Consider the following 21,154-nt stretch of genomic DNA (forward strand, 5'->3'; position numbering starts at 1 on the left):
AATGATTCTAAGGTTAACTTCCTATTATTAAGTGATAACCTGGCAAAATTACAAGCCTCCATAAACCCTGAGAACACTGCTGGAAATGCAGCACTGTTCACAGAAACCCTATACAAGAATGTTAACAGCTTCACAGAGGCAGCTGTATGGACCAGGAAAAAGTACAGAACTAACTCAAAAAACAAGCCATCCTGGTGAAATCAGAACATCAGTAAGCTATACAGTAGAAGAAAATCATGGCACAAATTAGAAGAAGTAGCACTCTGCAGGGCTGAAGCACTCTCATCAAGTTAGACAAACAACTCGGAGGACAAATAAAATATACCAAAGCCAAATCTGAAGTAAATTTGGCTTCCCAGGCCAAGGACAACCACAAGACATTGTTTAGCTACTGTATGTCTGCAGCTTCAAAGGCAGTATCCAATTTTGTGCACAGCTCATTCTTAATGGAGCCACCTATACTGAGTAGGAAATGGAGAACAAAGAATGCGGCCTTGGTTTAGAAGAAAATAATCTAAGAAAAAAGTTCCTCGATTTAATAGAAATGGGCAGACATATTAAGATCAATGAAAGAAATAGACTACAGAAAGTCAATAAAACCCCAAATGTTAGAAGTCTGATAAAACAAATGAACACAGTAATTGGGACTGTCCACAGAGATTGATTGGATATAACAGAAGCAAATACGATATATTACTGTGCAGTTAAATTAATAACAGATAAAGTCTTGCCACAAAAGTACAGGGTAGTAAGGGAAAGTAAGGGAGAAATCAAATGCCATAACTGAAGTATCGAACAGAGAAAACTATAAAGCAATTAAGGCAAGAAAGAAGTGTTACTGTTAGAGGAGTACAGAAGAGGGAACAGATCAACAAAAAACTCAGAAAGACAGACATGATAAAAGTAATGTGCAGTATCAAAACAAATCAGGATTTACTGTGCACCATCACAAATAATAAACTAAAAATATCAACACAGGCAGAAAAACTTAGAAGATATGCAGATAAATATTAAGGAAAAGTACAAAATAAGCAATTTACTAATGACCCAAAACAATTTATAAAGAATTGGGAAACAACACAAAAGGAATTGAAACATCACCAAAAAATAGGTATGGCTTGAATCTATATAGTGAGTTTAGCTTAATGTGGACCTTTTTGATAGTTAGGGCGAGGTGTTTGTCAAATTTTAGGTTGTTGTCAATTGTGACTCCAAGGAGTTTGGTGTGTTGGACAGGTTAAATTTTAGTTTGATTGGCTGAGTAGATGGTGAAGGGAGGAAAGTTATCAAGAACCTTGCTATTAGTAAAGAGCATAAGCTTTGTTTTATTTGGACTGAGTATGAGTTGAGAGTCTGAGAGGTATTTTTCAATGTCTTGGAAAGATTTTTGGGTTGTTTGTAGGAGTTCTTGTTGGGAGGGAGCTGAACATATGAGGGAGGACTCATCTGTGTACTGAACGATGGTTGCATGCTGGGTGGCTGTACTGTGCCTGTTGGTGAATATGGTGAAGAGCAGCTGGCAGTTAGTTAAGTAGCAGAGAAACCATAAGATGGTTGATTGGCTTAGGTTTAAGTAAGCTAGCACATTTAGTAGCTTTTGGTTGGATACTGTTATCCAAGGCCTTAGACATACTAAGCTAGACAGATGAAACAAGCTGGTTGTGATTTTTAAGCTGGTTGATTGAGTTTGTAATACTAACAAGGGCAGTGGTTGTACTGTGTTTAGGTCTGAAGCCATGTTGGGATGCAGATAGGAGATTATTGTTTAGCAGATAGTCGAGGAGTTGTCTGTGTATGCATTTTTCAAGACTCTTGGCTATGGGAGGGAGAAGGGAAATTGGCATGTAGTTTAAGTTCTGTAGAGGAATCGCCTTTATGAAGAGGGATGATGTAAGAGATTTTCCAGAGGTTGGGGATGTACTGCCCATAAATGGAATGGAGTATTAGGAGAGATCTAGAGTAGGATATGGCATCTGCTGCTAGCTTTAAAAATTCATTGGGGAGCTGGTCAGCTGCGAGGGAGGAGGGTTTTAGTTTGGAAAGATGATTTTTAATGTATTAGTTTGAATTGGTTTGATTGAAAATGAATTGAGGGTTCTGTCTAATTCAGTAGGAATAGATGGGGGGGTCTTGCTGTTGTTTTTTACTAGGGAGAGTATAGAGTTGATAAAGTGTGAATTAAATTGTGGGGCAATGCTATATGTGAAATTTGTTGTGGCTGGAGCTGGGGTTGTGATCTGTCTAGGTTTTAGTAGTGTTTGATGGCTCCCCAAAATTTCTGGGGATAGTTTTGGTGCTTTTGTTGCATTGTTGTATAGCATAGGTTTTTGTTGTGCCTAATTTTTTTTTTGGAAAGGCTGATAATTGATGGTAGGTAAGAAGGGATTCTTTATTTTTGGACTTGTGTTATAGGGACCAGGCTCTGTCTCTCTGTTTGAGGAGCTGCTTGGTGTAATTGGTAAGCCATGGTATGTTCTTGGAGTTAGAATAGGTCTTTCTAAGGGGAGCTAGATTGTTTAGGATATTGAGGAATTTGCCATTGAAATACTGAACAACTGAGTCAAGGTGCAGATATTTTAAAGGGGACGAGTCATGTTGTTGTAGGAGGGAATTGAAGACTTCAGGGGAGAAATGTCCTTTGTTGAGGACAAATTTCTAAATGATATTTTTACTAGGGCAAAGGTGGTGCCAAAGTTGGTAAGTGGGTAGGTAATCACTTAGATTGTCTGGGAGACAGCCAGATTGGTGAGCGAAAGAGGTTTTGTTTGTCAGTGTCCAGTCTAGGATTGATTCTTTTTTGCTGTGTTTGTGAAATCTGGTAGGGGATTGCTAATTTGACAGAAACCATCCAGGTTAATAAAATAGGAGGGATTTTCCAAGGAGCAGGTGCACCAGTCCATATTGAACCCCCCCCCCCCATTATTATTGTTTCTTGACTAAAAGTTGAGGCACACCAACAAAGAAAGTCTTCAGTAATGTCTAGGTTGTTACCTGGAGGCATATGAAGAGTTATAATGATGTGTTTGTTAGAGTTTAGTTGAATGTGGGTGATTAGAATTTCAGAATTCAAGAGGTCTGGGGGATTGATTTGAAGTATTTATAATTTGATAGTATTTTATATATGACAGCTATGCAGCCACCTCGTTTATGAGTCCTGTCATGTCTATGGATGTTATAACTATGGGTTAGAATTTTCATTATGCAGTATGTGTTGTTTTTAGCCACATGCCTGTTAGGACTTCTAATTTGGGACAGTATTGGGTGATAGTTGCATGAAATTCATGAGTTTTATTTAGAATGCTTCTTAGGGTCATGTTTAATATTAAGAGATCAGAGCTACTTCATGGGAGATTAGTGATGTTTGGAGAATAAGGGTTGTTTGGAGCGAGATGGTTTTGATTAAGGGGTTGAGGTACTGGATTAGGATGCTTGTCACCACTTAGTTTGATGAGAGTAGAAATGAATAGAAGTAGATGAGTGAGTCTGGTAACTAGTTTAACATATCTGCACATTAAATGTGGGGTTAACTGTGAGTGTGTATATTTAAATCTGAAGAGTTCTATATTGCAACTGTTGTAAAGGTATGGAGATATGATGATGTTGTTTAAAGAAGTACAGGGCGTGGCATTGAGTGGGTTAGTGCGGGAGTAGATAGGACCTGTTGCATTTGATAACAAGTAGAAAAGTAAGAGATAATTAGCAAAATAAATAGTACAAAGTGTTGGAGTACACATTGTGTTTTTTATTTAATTTGGAGTTAAGTGTTGTGTTGGAGAATGGTGTAGGGAGTAGCTACTGAGGGAATGCCTGCTATAGGAGTGGGTTGTATTGAGGTTAAGAAAAGCAAACTGTGTTATAGTATATGGCTAATTGACAATTATGTGTAAAACTGATGTGGTTTGATGAGTAGTTAAGGGGTGTATTTTGTGGATAAGTTTAAAATTAGGGATAGTAAGGGGGTGGGATTTGGGGGTGGGGTAGATGAACGGAGTAAGCCCGAGTTGAGTGAGGATAAATGGAGCAGGTAGAGACAATCCAAAGAAGTATAAGTTTATAAAAGAAGAGTGGTAGCTTGTCCTAGTATCTTCTATGGAATATAGGAATTGAGGGATATTAGAGGCTAGAGTACATTGATGTAGTAAGAAAAATGAGTGCTTACTTGGGAAAAGAAAAGGATAAAATGTGGAATAGATTGCTATTATTAGGGAGGGTGTGATTATAAACGGATTTAGGAAAAATAGTTGGGAATGGGGTTAGAAATTTAAAAGAGATAAGGAAGTAGAAAAAAAACAGAAGTGCATCTATAGAAGTAGTAAGGTGATATGGGGAGGGCTTTGCAAAAAGAGTCACAAGTAAAATGTGTGTGTAGGAAGTATAATATTAGAGTAAAAGGGGATGAGTGGAAATTGGGGGTAGGGTAGGGGAATGAAGCAAAGCTGAATATAGCAGGCTACCCAACCTCAAGTCAATTTATAGGTCAATTTATAACTGAGTGCAAACACTCTATAGCCAGAACAAAGCAGTTAACAAAGAGATGCAAGTAAAACAGGTTTACTATAATTTCCTGAGACTAAATATCTGTCATATGCAGTATAGTCTACAGGTCAAGCAAAAGGAGACCGTGGCTGACTTAGTAAGGGGTTCTACTATTTCACAGAGCAGGCATGTATTTAACTGAATAAATTTAATATGCGGCAAGGTTCTTCATGATATCTATGCTTACATGAAACAATGACAAAGGCTCAGTAAACTTGTATGTAGATGTAGTGACCACAGGCTCTACTCTAAGAAGGAAAATAGTGACTGAGTGTAAGAAAAGACAGCATTAACATCTTTACAAGAAGATTTAGCTATGAGTAAGAACTATTTATATAACCACCCTGACAAGATACCAGTCTGGTTAACAATACGATAAACTATACTCCTACTTAAGAGAGAACCTGCAAGCTATCCTAAAAGCTATAGACTAATAACTTGCCTTCTGCTGATGTATAAACTGAAGACTGGAATTAATGTTGACAAGATTCTATAGTCATTTAGATGAAAAATCATGTCAATAGAATAAATGGGTGGCCTAATGGTTAAGGTGTTTGCCTTACAAACACAAGGTGCAGGGTCTGAGTCTCACAAGGGATAATTAGCTAAGCTTAAAATGGCTCGCGAGGGCAGTTGGCTTAGTAAGAGTCTATGAATCTATGAATCTAAATGGGTAATGCAGTCATATGGAACAAATGATTGATTGTTGTTAGACAAAGTCATAATGGAGAACTGTAAAAAGGGGAAGAATCTATGTATTGCATGGGCAGAATATAAAAATGTATATGATACACCCTACACTGACTGCTTACATTACAGCAACCACAAAACAGTGGGAAACCACTTTGCAGTTAAGCCACAATAAAGGACAAATTATTATTCCAGGGATAAAAATTCAAAGAAGGATATTGTAGGGTGATTCTCTGCCACTACTGCTATTTTGTCTTGCCCTTAACCCATTAAGCTATCTACTTAACAGATTAGGTCATGGCTACAATTTGGCTCCCAGAAAACAACAAATGTAAAGATTTCTCATCTTCTTTTTGTAGATGATTTAAAAGTGCATAGTTCATCAGATGAGGAAGTGAAAGCACCACTGCAAGTGATGAAACATTTTCAGATGATATAAGAATGTTGTTTGGTCTTGATAAATGTGCAAAAGGAACCTTTAAAGTAGGAAAGCTGCAGCACCGGATTTGGCCAAAAGCCTACTTCAGTTCTTGGCACTGAAGAAGGCTTTTGGCCGAAATCGGTTTGCCTTACTTTTATGCCTCTTCATGTCTTTTAAACATTTATGAAATGGAATAAAGAATATTTAACTGCTGATGTGGAGTCCTGGCTGTTTTGCATTTGTGATTCTGTTTTTTGGCCCTATACCCTTGTCATACTTGCAGGAGCTTCTCTGTGGTGTGTCAGATAAGATTCTGATCCAGTTTCGGCATGCATGCTGTCTGATGCTGATAAGAAATGCCTCAAAATCCTTCTCCCAGGTAAGCTGTTTAATTGTGGCAAAATAATTGGGGAACAACCATTGATTTGGTTATGGCAGTCATGCCTTTAGCTACAGCCACTGTGGTCTGTATTAATTAGTCTACTGTGATCATCTTGGCACATGGCTCCACACACAGTTATACAAACCTAAAAGAAAAAATCCTAGCACATCATACCACTGCCTTCCTTGCCTTTTGATCCTTTTAAGAAAATTGCAATCAATTTGGCAGCAATGAGTTTCAAGACATTGATTATAATAACAGGTGTCAAGAATGTCCACTGCAATCCACCATTGTGGAAAATGAATAAAGCTAAAACTAACAGTAGGGGCAGATATGGCAGGGTCTTCAAAACAAAATTATGCAACCAGTACCTTTAGGTCAGTCTTATATAGCTAAGAAACAGTTTATGTCAATACTTCCCTCAATATACCTTCCATCAGGAATATTTTCCAACTTCTTCTCCAAGGTTGTTCTTCAAGATGATTGATTCTTTTTCCTAGTGCTGGTGTTATGGGCTATTATTTTGCTTTACCAAGAGCAAGCAATCTCTGTCCTGGTGTGTCTCATATATATTATATATATGTTTACAGTTCATTTCTTCTCTTAAAGTAACATATATAGCTGAGCAAAACACTGACTGCAATAATAGAAAAAAATGTTATTTATGAAAGACACACTACACTGGATGTACAGTAGCAAACCCCACTTATCTCATGAAAAAACTACCTAACTGACAGACAGCCATGTTCAACAATGCTGGAGATGTTTTTGGGAAAAATAATAAAATATTTTTTGTGGAAGTGAACAAAACTATTTACTATAATGAAATAAATAAAGATAACATATTATCAGATCATGCTCACCTCAGACGAAGTACAGGTCCTTCCTTTGCATGTTTTTTAGTGATCATTTTCCATTAAGTAACACATCACACTCATGAGTGAGCAGCTGTTTTGGATGCCAATAAATTGAATTTAAAAATATTGCAGTTATATCTTAACAGTCACCTCTGATAACTTGGACAATAATGTACCCTGACATCAAGGAGGCAATAAAAAATGTATTGTCATCACACTTATTGAATAAAGCATAATATTCAAACAACATTTTCTTTAAGCTACCTCATGACAGCTGTATGAACATGCATCCATTTCCTTATTTTGACACTCTTACACATTGCCTGGTCACAGACATTATATACGCTACTATGTACCATATTTGGTATCAAAGACATCATTTAAATCATACATTGCATACTTTTTATGTCTTATATAAAACTTCGTAATTGTGAAAACCACCATGTTCTGCTATTGTACACATATGGCATGTCCACTATCATAGGTTCATAGGTAGATACTAGGCTATCGGCCCAAGGGCCTAAGTAAGCCTAGCCAACAAGGTTTCCTGGCTTACGCCACCCAAGAAAGTTAATTTCCTGTGCCCCTGTTGAGCAGATCTACAGAAGTGATCCCCGGGATGTATTTCCTATTTCCTATCCACTCATCAAGATTTTTCTTGAAGAGTGCTAATGAGGAACTTTGCTTGACATAGATGGGTAGCTTGTTACAGAGTATAGGAAGTCTCTGGGACAGGAATCTATCCCTACAGCATGTCCTGTTTATTGTGGTGACAAGGTTTAGGTCCCTAGAGTGTGTAGCTCAGAGGGATTGGGATTTCTTAAGGTGTAGCATGTCCAACAGCTCTGTGTTTAACATAGCTTTATATGTTAGGCAGAGATCTCCTTGGAATAGGCGATATGCTACAGAGTAAAGCTGGAATTTTTTGAGATGGTCAGTGTAGGGCATCTGTTTGAGGCCAGTAATCCTCTTTGTGAGGTACTTCTGTGGCCTTTCCAGCTGCTGTAGATGTCTTGAGTGATACATTCCAAAAGGGGCATTGTACTCTATAATGGGTCTAATGAGTGCCGAGTAGAGGGGAACAATGACCTCTTTTTTCCTGGATGAGAACCCTTTTGTGATGAGGTGTGCCACATAGAAGGATTTCCTGACTACTGTGGCAATGTGATTATCAAAGGAGAGACTACTGTTCACCTGGGTCCCAAGGTCTCTTATCACACATTTGGCATTAGGTAGACTGCCATTTATGTGGTAGTTCATGGGTACAGAGGTTTTTACCAACGGGGATGACAATGCACTTTTGGCATTGAGCTTGAGGCCATGCCTCTGACCCCAGGCATCTGTCTCAGTGAGGCCCTTCTGTAGGATGTCCACATCATTTGGGGACTCGACTATGGCTCCTAGTTTGCAGTCATTTGTGAACTTCATTAGCCAGAGGCCTTCTGTGTTAGCCTGTACTTCTGAGAAGTAGAAAACAAACAGGAGAGGTCCCAGGACTGAACCCTGTGGTACTCCACTTGTCACTGGTTTGAAGTCAGATTTGGAGTCTGCAACTTTTACGGTGTGGGTTCTGTCAGTGAGCCAGTTGGTAACCCATCTTGTGACATTGGACTTTATACCTAGTTTAGTGAGTTCAGCTATAATTCCAGAATGGGGAATGGTGTCGAAAGCCTTGGCGAGGTCAAGATAGGCTGTGTGAACTACCTTACCCTCGTCTACAGCTTTGGTGACTGCCTCAAAGAAGTCAATCAGATTCAGAAGGCATGATCTGCCTTTCACAAACCCGAACTGGGTGGGGTCCAGAGTTTGGAGGTTACCAATGTCTTTGTTTATGAGTTCCATGATGATACATTCCATGGCCTTGCAGACAAGGCTCATCAGGCTAATAAGGCAATAGTTCCCAGGATCAGTGGTGGCTCCCCCTTTGTGAAGTGGGATAACTGTTGCTGTGCACCATTCAATGGGCACAAAGCCTGATGTGAGAGCAATAGTGATACACGTGAGCAAGGAGCACTGTGCAAGCACATGCTATGTATTCTTATTGTGGAATTCTATGAAAACATTATAATAAATATAACCGTACTCTGACTGCATTCTGAGGGGATAATCAAGTGAAATGGAACTATATTCTACCATTCTGCTCTCCAGCCGACCTAGACAGTAATGTGCCTTCAACTGAGGGGCAAATCCATTCCACAATCTAAGCATACCAGAGATGGATATGACCCTAGATTGAGTGGGTCATACAAGGACAATGGAACAGAAGGGAACACTTTTCACATCTTAGGCAGTGATGTGACTGTACTTTGTGGGGGATTCATTGTGGGGGATGACACAAATGCAGCAGGATAAACAGACATACTTTCCCAGTACAGATATCCCAGACAGAGATGTAAATATATATTGATAAGAAAACAAAACATGAGTGGATAACGGTGCGCACTTTCACATCAGGGACAGCCAAGAGAGTAATGCAGCTGCACATTGACATAGAAAAATCACATTGGGACTACAGTGTGAACATTCAGAATCCCAGACATACAAGACAGCAAAGTGACTGCATTTTGACTGGGCTCCAAGAAAAATGTGACTGTATTTTCAAACAAAGAAAGAGTGGCTAAACTATGCAGTGCACTTCATCCACCGCTTTGCCTTGACACTGATAATGCACCATACTGATCACAAGAGGAGTATTTGGTTTCTTTAAAAATGTCACTATTACTAGGTCATTGATATTGCAGAACTGCATTCATTTCATTATCATCATATCTTTGTATTCCTTGCACCTTATGTACAGATTCCAATGCCATATTTGAAAAGGCCACTGGTTATATATAACATCTTCAGCTCCTGAAATGCATGAAAAATATTGACCATTTTACCATTTATAGTGTCTCCTTACAAATATGTGGATGGTGACATCACTTACCTACAGCCAGGGATCGGCACCAATGCTTGAGCCCTTGGAGTTATTCATGTACTCTGGTTGATGCCAGGGTAGGTCAAATTATTCGTACCAAACTTTCCCATCTATAAGCATACCTGTGTCAGCCATCAGGTGCTAAACAATCCCAGATCAAATGTCTGCCTTGATTATGCTTCTAGGGGTTGGACATTGGAAATCACAAGCATGTGGATCTCCTATTTCCCATATGTTAGTGCATATGGCACATGAATGACAGTTTAGTTTCCATAAACAGCAATATTATTCAACAGTGTGATGGTTTCAGAACATGCATATTGTAATACTTAATTCACTATGAGTGAAACTGTGCATTTATTTGAAAAGTGTTGAACCATTTAATTGACTGCATAGTCATTAATGGTATAATGGTATAAAACAGCAAAATAGTATTTTTTGGAGATGGCAACATTTTCCACACCCATAGCTACCTATATCTATGTACCTATATATATATATATATATATATATATATATATATATATATATATATATATATATATATATATATGAGACTGCACTAATTGCACTAATCTAGCTTTCCTCCACAAAAGATGGCCTCCCCTATAGCCTAGTGAGAGTAGGGTGTGGCTAAAGATCTATCTGATTGGTGATTGTTGACCTAGTCTAGTGTACTACTATTGGTTAGAGTGTTTGAAATCAGTTTAATTTCATTGCTGCTTGTTGCCTGCATTAGCTAGGGTTTGCGTGGTGTTCACTACCTGCATAACCATGCATTACTGTACAGTGGAGGATACCGTTGGCAGTTGTAGATGCAAACTCTTAGACAGATAATTTTCCCTTAGTCAACTGCTTGTGATTCATTGGAGATTTCTCACTGTTCTGCTTCATTGCCCAGTTAGACACTCAGCTGAGCCTCTGAAGTTCCTCCACAAGTCTTACCCATTAAGTCCCTCGTACTTTAGAACTCTTTCTTGTCCCTTAGCCATACCTGGTCCTTCTAGTCCCCTTCCTGTTACTGACTGCAGTACGTCTCCTAGCATCATGAATATGCAATTTACCACCATTTCTCCAGTCAGCCTGATAGACATGGGCATCCTGAGGCAATGTAGTTATTGTCTCATGTACACTGACAACCCATTTCTCCTAATTCACACAAATTCAATATGAGAGAGATGCATCTATATTAAGAACCTAGAATCTAGGCTCTCTCGCTCTCAAATCAGTATATCAGATATTAAGCATGTTGTCAGCTTACATACTTCACCTCCTGCACCATCCACATTTACAACACCTAAACCTACATATGCAGAGGTTCTCACTAGAAACCTACCTGAAGATCAGAGACCTCTCAAACATAAACACACTTCACTTAATACATTCCCCACAAATCACAGTATACATACAAATGCACACAGTAGTGTCTTACTAAACATACACCTAAGGCAAAACACAAAATCAAATGTTTTAGTCATAGGTGACTCCATTGTGAGACACAGATGTCCCACTCAACAGGTTGGATAAGGAAAAGGTCACAGTCAGCTGTCTGTCAGGTGTCAGGATCCACCACATCACACATGCACTCAAGTCTGTCAACAATAGGCACTGTTATGACTCTGTCATAGTCCATGTTTGTAATCCAAGCCAGATGGCTAAAAAGAAGAAACCAGCAGAACTTATAAAGATTTATTCCGTTAGCTCTTTCATTCACAAAATATGTGAACTTCTTGAGACAAAGAATACTTGTTTCATTAAAATTTAAATAAAACTAGTACAATGACACCACATCCTTTCCTCTGAGCCTGTATGAGTTTAAAAGGTATATATGTCAATTTATAAATCCACACAAAACCATGTATAAAAACAGCCACAATCAACTGTAAAAAACAAACCCTTCAAAGGGAGTCTATATTAAAATATATATATGAACAATAGAAACCATACCTGCATATGTATGCAAGCAAAACACACTGTATATGAATGTACATGACATGAATTATTTATGTACAAAAAAAAAAAAATCACCTGTCAAGTGATTTTAGTTTTAAAATACATTTTAAATTACTGTGGTCATTCAAGCCAGGATGAACACAAGCATTAAGTTTCAGCTACCTCAAGCATTCCCTTCCCTCTAACTCCAACGACCAAGGGACACCCCTTACATCCTTCTTTACTTGCTCAATGACGAAGAATAAAAAGGAATGCCCTGGGTTTGCAACAGTTTACCTGGCCAGTGCATTGTTTAAGTTTGACTTCGCTATTTCATACTGGTATTCGTAAATGTGCTGCCTCAAGTGTCTCTCAAGGATTACTGCCTGCAGATAGACAAACTTACTGAGGAGTTTAGTGCAGTTGAAAACAACATCAAGGGAGATCCTGATTTTTCTCGATATACACACACATATATATATATATATATATATATATATATATATATATATATATATATATATATAAAACTTTTTCCGTATTTTTTCCATCATTGAAAGCAGCCTTGCTAAACTTCAGGAGGTCATGTTAAAGAAATCGAATAGGAATAAGCATGATTATGACAACGGGACAGCTTATCCCCTCCCCCATTTACAGACCCAGGCTGAAGGGCAACTTACACACTTTTGTGACCCTAATGAGGGAGTGGGGGACACCGAAGTTAATGACTCTTACTCTGGCAACCCTACCAACAACCAGGGAGAGAGTTTACCTGTCCAACACAGTGAGCGTATAAGGGAACAACAACAAAACAACACTTCAAAACAAGGGGATTTTCAGATGGACTAGCCGAGGAGCCAACCAGGAATGAGGGTTGGTTCATCCCAAGGTCGACCCCAGAGGAAACGCAACAGACAGAGAAGATAGCCATCATGGGGGCCCCTTCAGTAAATGACAGTGAATCTAACGGACATAATTTACATGTTTTAGTGAATTCCATAGGTGACTTTAAAATTTATAACAATTCTTCCTATGATGTGCTACATAGCTTAGTTGATGTTTTGGCTAAGGGTCTTGGCTTTGTTCTGACTGCACATGCTGACTTGGCAAGAACACTAGTGGACCTTAAAATGTTTGTACAGAAGGTGAATTTGAATTTATTGTTTGGTAATAATTGTTTGTATAATGACACTTGTAGAGTTTCAAGCATTTTTAACCCACCCTTACATCCTACACTATTGGTGTATGAAAAAATGTGTGAGTTAGACATTAGACATCTTCTAAATAAATCATGTCAATTTGGTACAGAGTTTAACATGTCAGGGGATGAAAGGACAACATTGCAGACACTTAAACTGCACCTAAGGGGGAGGCCTGGTCTTCATGGATGAGGGTGACTACATATGTACGGTGAAGCATATCTTGGAGATTGATGCTTATGTCAAATGCTCTTTAAAAAAGATCAATGGAGCATATCGTAGAATTAAAGGCTTCTTGAATGACTTGTTTATTGAGGCTAGCATCGATATAGATACCTACAATTATCTAAACATTGCATCCCCCCTGACTCCAACTATTGTCGGGATTCTGAAAATCCATAAAGACCTGGCTGACCTCATCTGCTCCCCATAGTGGATGGTAGACGGTCCATCACCTACGCCTGTGCTAAATTTGTTGACCTGAAGTCAAAGAAGTACTTGGTAAATGAGACACACATTTGCCATGATTCGTGGAATTTCTTAGAGACACTTAATTTCTTGCACTCTAATGAATCTTATAATTTTTTGACCATCGACATTAAGGATCTCTACACAGTTATTCCACAATATTTTGGCATAAGTTGGGTCAGGGGACACCTACAAAGGAAAGGTGCTGATAATGATGACACATACCTGGTGGAATTCCTCTTGGACATTATTTTGTCCAATAACTACATCTTGTTTAATAACAAATACTGCCTACAAAAGACCGGGATGGCCATGGGGTCACCCTGTGGAGGGAGTTTCGCCAACTGCATGCTGACACATTTACAGTCTGAATATCTATTCAAGGATGAAATGTTTAAAAGCAGGGTACATTGGTATACCCGCTACCTTGATGATATTTTTCTAATTCTTAAAGGCGGGTATACAACAGCTCAGCAATTTGTTAATCACATCTCTACCTTCACCACCTTTTTGAAATTCGCCTTTAATTTTGCATCTGATTCAATTCCTTTTTTGGATGTCCTAATATCTAAGGACATACCCAATAGGAGGTATGTTGCTAAGATATATAGAAAACCGACATATTCAAATGCTTTTTTGCATTTTGAGAGCTCATAACCCTTCCACCAAAAGAAGGCAGTCATTAAAGGACAACTTGTAAGGGTGGCTAATATGTCCTCTTTGGAAACTACCTTTCATGAAGAAAGTAATTTACTAAGGAATATGTTTCTGATGAGGGCTTATCCCCCTCATCTGGGAGACCAGGTTATAGCTGAAGTCACTATCAAGAGAGAAATGGGAGTGTTTAAAGCTATTGTGTATGCAGGGCAATGGAGACTACCTATGGCTATGTCTGATAATGGTGATACTAGTTTGAATGTAGAGCAGAGTGTCAACAAAACTGACTTTACTACCAGTTTTATTACTTATTTTTCCATTAAATGTCATGCCTTATGTGATATTATTATGAAACACTGGGTAATGATCAGTGAAGACACAACTTTGAAGCTTAGACTAGGAGACTTCCCCAAGGTGGTTTTCAAGAGAGGTCATACCTTAAAGATGATTTTGGAAATACCTAAAGATTTGTAGATCCCAAGTGATGGTATGTATAAATGTGGGAGACGCACAACTTGTAAATTTATTGACACCACCAATAGGTTTAACATCAATAACATTGAATATGCCATCCATGGGAAATATAATTGCGACACCACTGGTGTTGTTTACTTGGCTAGGTGCCAATTATGTTGTGGTTTCTACACAGGAAAAACTGAGAGATACCTGAGGCAGCACATTTACGAACGCCGGTATGAAATAGCGCAGTTAAACTTAAACAATGCACTGGCCAAGAACACTGTCGCAAACCCAGAGCATACCTTTTTATTCTTGGTCATTGAGCAAGTAAGGAAGGATGTAAGGGGTGCCCTTGGTCATTGAAGTTGGAAAGGGAATGTTTGTGGCAGCTGAAACTCAATGCTTGTGTTGATCCTGGCTTGAATGGTCACAGTAATTTAAAATATATTTTAAATTAAAATCACTTGACAGGTGATTTTTTTTTGTACATAATTAATTTTATGTACATTCATATACAGTGTGTTTTTCTTGCATACATATACAAGTATGTTTTCTATTGTTCATATATATTTTTTAATATAGACTCCCTTTGAAGGGTTTGGTTTTTACAGCTGATTGTGGCTGTTTTTTATACATGGTTTTGTGTGGATTTTTAAATTGGCAAATATACTTTTAAAACGTATGAAGGCTCAGAGGAAAGGATATGATGTCATTGTACTAGTTTTATTTAAATTTTAATGAAACAAGTATTTTTTGTCTGAAGAAGATCACATATTTTGTGAATGAAAGCACTAACGAAATAAATCTTTAAAAGTTCTGCTGGTTTCTTACCTCACTGGACTATATGAAGAGAGATATGACTTAGCTCTCTGATTATGTGTCCCAGGCAGTTATATCCCTAGCCTTAAGCAGCATTCTACCTTCACCCTCACCTAGGATGATGCCTCAATACAGACAAGAAATGATTGACTTCAGCAATTGGCTTAGTTTCTGGTGCCATTCTAAGGGGATCCAGTACCCGTCAACCTGGGATGATATGGTTGATAGACCATGATGCTTTGCGAGAGATGATCTCCACCTGTCTCCTCTGGGCTTTCGGCTACTGGCTAAGGCTCTTGTCTCCTCCATAGTGCCGTTTTTAGGCAATGTCACAAAAACAAAATTCCTGATTTAAAAATATCCTCAAAAAACAACCTTAAGGTTTTGCTTTTAAACACTAGAAGTCTGAATCTGAAACTGCACTCATTGGAAGCACTCCTCACCTTGGAAGATGTGGACATCTGTGCAGTCAAAGAGACCTGGTTCAAGACCTCGGACAGCACCCAGCCATACCAGGATATAATGCCTTCCTTATGTTTAAACCACAAAATGAACACATGAAAACTAAAGGAGGATGAGTATCAATATTAATCAAAACTAAATACACCTCTAGATTGTTTAAACATAATGATTGCTTAGAGTTACTCGATGTGGAAATAACTATAAGAAAGACCTCTCATCAAGTTATCACCAGCAATAGATCCCCCCCCACCATGAACCATGACATCTTACACTGCCTACTTGGATCTACTTCATTCACTCAAAATAAAAACAAACACCCTGCTTATCAGTGAAGTTAACTACTCATCTATAGATTGTGTAAATTATATGTGTACAAATACACTTGCCCAAAGGTTCTTGGACTTCGTCAACTCAGATGCCTTGGAGTAGATAGCTGGTACCCCCACATGGTGCCCAAACATTCTAGACTTGGTACTCAGCAACATGGTAGAACTGTTCACCACCACAAGTGTGCGGCCCTCCCTTGTGAAGTCGGATCATAAATCAGTTTCTTTCAAAGTAACAATAGCATCAGACCCCCCCCCCCCCCCAGGAAAAAATTAGGCTAAAAAACTTCTCCAAAGCCAGCTACAGCCTCTTGTGTGAAGGCATTAATAGCTTAAAAACTCCTGTCCCCATTAAAGGCAAGGACACCTATACTGGGATATACATCAATGCATTGTATAAACATCGATAAAATTGTATTGACTCAGCCATTCCTGATAGGACCAAAACAATATCCTCAAGAAAAATAAGCCTGGCTGGTGGACATTCACCATAAACAGGTTATTTACTAAGAGGAAAACATTGCTTTCTAAGAGCTAGAAGGAACAATCTCAGAATTGGAAGCACACCCTTCACAGCTTGAACAAGCAAATAAGACATCTTGTAAAGTCCTGTAAGCTAACTATGAATCTAGATTAGTATCCCTAGCTAAGGATAACCATAAGGCATTCTTTAGGTACGTCTGAAACCTTAAAGGAAAATCCAAGATTTGCGCTGAACTGGTAATGAATGGTACCACATACACTGAACCAATGGAATTAGCCTACCTGCTAGCGGACAAGTACAGTGAAAACGTCTCCCCCCTGTCCCTGCCACATATACAGCAAGACATTCCTACCACCTATTCTTCACCGAGTATCTCTAAAAGGCTGGTCTTAATTGCTGTCTCCAAGGACAAAAAAAAAGCCTCTGTGGAACATGATAATATCTCAGGCTGCATTCATAATGGTTTAAAATAGGAGCTAGCAACACCATTGTGTACTCCTTTTAATCACAGCCTAAGCAGTGGTTTTGTCCCTGCTAAATGGAAAACAGCTATCATCATTTCCTTGCACAAGGCGGGTGCATCCACCGACCCTGGGAACTATAGTCCCATTAGCTTAATCAGCCTTATCTGCAAGGCCATGGAGAGAATTATCATGAACCTTATTAACAAGGATATAGAAGACCTTCAAAACTTGACCTGACCCAGTATGGTTTTGTTAAAGGGAGATCATGCCTGTTGAACCTGGTGGACTTCTCTGAGACTGTCACCAAAGCCCTGGACAAAGGCAAATCTATGCATATGGCTTACCTAGACTTGGCCAAGGCCTTTAACACAATCCCCTACTCAGGCAACATTGAGAAACACCCATTTGGGGGTCAAACCCTATACTGTCAGGTGGGTTGCAAACTGGCTCACCAACAGAACACATATATTCAAAATAGGGGACTCCACTTCCACCAGCAGATCCGTTACCAGTGGTGTTCCACAAGGATTGGTGCTGGGGCCCCTATTGTTTGGAATCTACTTCTCAGAAATACAGCCAAAAACAAAAGGTCTGTGGCTGCCAAAGTTTGCTGATGACTTCAAACTGGGAGCAGTCACTGAGTCCCCAAATTACATCAATATTCTACAAGAAGGACTTATGCAAACCAAGGATTTGTGCCAAAGTCATGGTCTTGAACTCAATGCAAAAAATGCATTATCATCCCCTTTGGCAAGGGTAATGTCCCTGCAGATTACCATATTAATAACAACACCCCAAGCTCTAAATCAGGAGGTGACAGATTTGAGCACACAGATTGACAGCAGCCTTACTTTTTGATCACCATGTTTCCAAGGTGGTAAGGAAGGCCTTCTATGTTACTCACCTCATAAGCAAGGGCAAAGCTTGCAGAACAAAAGTGGTTATAACCCCCCCTGTATTCTTCCCTCATCAGACCAATTGTAGAGTACAATGTTGCTTTTGGTATGTACCTAAACAGGCACCTACAGCAACTGGAGAGACCTCAAAGTTTCCTCACAAAGAAAATTCAGGGTCTTCAGTATGTCTTATGTGGACAGACTGAAATCACTGTCACTGGACTCTCTATCATATAGACTGCTCAGAGGCAACCTGTGCCTTGCATACACAGCAACCTCTGATCCTGCCTTAATAGAAATGCTGCACATTTGTAAGTCAAATGATACACAATTCACTCACTCTAGGGACCTTAACCTTGCATGTGACATCAACAGGACTTGCTGGAGAGACACATATGTCTTCCTAGAATTTCCTTGTCCTCTGAAATAAATTTCCAATACAGGTTAAATAGAGCCCCTCATTAACCCTTTTTAAGTGTAACTTGGATGACTGGATTTGAAACTGAATTGATGAAAATATTTGGCAATTGGCATAAATGTTGAACAGAGCATACTGTGCCTATATGTCGTCAAACATCAAGAAGTGTGACTGTCACAACATCGAGATTGTGATGTCAAAAAGACAAAGGGCAAAACATTCAAAAGAATAAAAAAAAAATACCTCCTGGTAATTATAGAGGGCCTTACAGAAACATATGCTTGGTACCAGAGCCATGGGCTCAAGCTCAATGCCAAGAAATGTATAGTTATCCCCTTTGGGAAAAAACATGTATCTGTGAATTACCACATAGGTGGCAGTACATTAAACACAGAAAGTGTAATAAGAGACTTAGTGACACAGGTGGACAGGGTCTCACCTTTGATAACCATATTGCCACAACAGTCAGGGAATCCTTCTATGTGACACACCTCATCTCAAAGGGCTTTTCATCCAGAAAAAAGGAGGTCATTGTCCCACTGTACTCATCCCTCATTAGACCCATTATAGAATACAACGCCCCATTTGGTATGTACCTCTCAAGACATCTGCAATAACTGGAAAGGCCGCAGAAATACCTCACTAAAAGAATCACAGACCTAAAGCAGATGCCCTACACTGACTGTCTTAAAAAACTCCAGCTATACTCTGTTGCATATCGTCTGCTCAGAGGCGATCTCTGCTTAACATACAAGGCCATGTCAAACCCAGAGCTGTTGAACATGCTACACTTAAAGAAATCCCAATCCCTCAGAGCCACACACTCCAGGGATCTAAACCTTAACATCACAATAAACAAAACATGCTAGAGGGATAGGTTCCTGACCCAAGGACTCCCCAGACTCTGGAATAGACTGCCCATACATGTCAAGCAGAGTGTCTCTTTGGCCCTCTTCAAAAGAAACCTTGACATTTGGATGGGAGAAAGGAAATTCACCCCGGGGATCATGTTGGTTGCCCTGCTAGACAGGGGTCCAGGGGAGTAAATAGTGTGGGAAGAAATAGCCAGGGAATTGTCATGGCTAGGCTTGTATAGGCCCTAGGGCCGATAGCCTAGTACTAACCTATGAACCTATGAACCTATATACTAACTTCAAGATCATACTAAGTGTGGAAAGGGACAATTCTTGTTAAGTGTTACGTATCTATGTTTTACTATTTCAATGTTGCTATCTTGATGTTGGGACTTTTGATAAAATGAAGTAGATTCATATATAGATGTGGATAAATAAATGAACTGAATGAAGTATCTTCTTACAGTACACTTGTCAGTAATGCAGATAGATAAAAGTGTAAAAGTGTGTACTAATTAAAATAAATATAAAAAACATTAAACAACATATTCATAGTTACATGTCAGCATATTCAATATGTAGCTGATGAAATGCAGGCATAGCATATATCCCAAAGTAATACCCTATCTTCTGTGTTCAACACATACACAATTTAGCTCCCCTTCAGTTTCACTAGCTACATGGTTGCCATCTGGTGTACAGTCAAGGCTATCAGAATGGTGAATATGCAAATTAGGTCTAAACTCATTGCAATTGCTGAATCCCAAAAAATTGGATCCATGTAGGGATGTAAGCATAATGCAGGTACTCCCTCAATGTTTATGTTTAATGGATGGCAACTGTGCATGCTTACATCAGGTGGATGTGTCAGGTTAGACTTGCAAACTATTACATGTATGTCTGTCAAAGTTGGAAATGCAAGTAAGCAGCACACAATCCACAGGTTCTGTTTCATTAACATTTAACCTCTTCTTCATTTGTGTGCAAATTGTTTTTTCCTCTGTCAGTTTTTTATTATTATTTTATTATTTTGTGGCCACTGTTTGAGTGATGCAGCACTTAGGACAATCACAGGCAACAGAGGAATGAATGGAAGGTTTGGCTGTGCTTATCTTGTTTGCACGGTGTTGCATGACAGACAAAATGGAGACCTTAAGAATGATTAATAAATAAGAGAATGTAATGTAACTATTCCAGTGGCAGCATTGCTAAAGTATGACAGTTAGTAGTCAGTCTGTGGAATACACCTGCTGCTTAAATAACTCTGTGCCTGCAGGTGCTAATGTAGTTAATGCAGTGATACATTCCTTTTTGGGGCCAGATGGTACTGGGTTTGAATACAATTAAATATAACATGTTTAAGTTCTTTCATATTACAGTTGCTGTGCATTGGTGTGCAATGTGCAACAAAGCTCACTAATGCATTAAGGAAAAGAAATGGGGAAGATAGGACAGTGGTGAAATCGTGAGTAAGTAGGGGGAAGAACAAAAGGAAATCAATCCAGGAATGTGCAGAAGGGAGGTAGGAAAGAACCATAGCTATCCATTTCTTCAACAGTAAAAAATGATAATATATGCAGAATATTAGCTGAATTTGGACTGTCACCTTCACAGAGAAGGGTGACCACAGCACAATCATCACAGTCATGTTGTATAGCCAACTGGACCAAATCAAGTGTGCCAAGAAGACGTGTATGAAATGGATAGGTATGTATGGGACAATTTTATTTTTTTAAGGCACAGTAGAATATTGGGGAAGGGATGTAGGTATGTCTGGATCTGGTAACTTGGGAAGTGAGGAAACAATTGCAAACAGAAAAGACAAAAAAGACAAGACACAGGGACAGTGATGGACACAAAAGGTCAGTGGACACCATAGATGGGGTGAGGGTAGGGACATCCAGAACCCA

Source organism: Protopterus annectens, chromosome 5.part0 (genome assembly GCF_019279795.1).
Source record: "Protopterus annectens isolate FY-2018-M chromosome 5.part0, PAN1.0, whole genome shotgun sequence".
NCBI classification, from domain to species: domain Eukaryota; kingdom Metazoa; phylum Chordata; order Ceratodontiformes; family Protopteridae; genus Protopterus; species Protopterus annectens.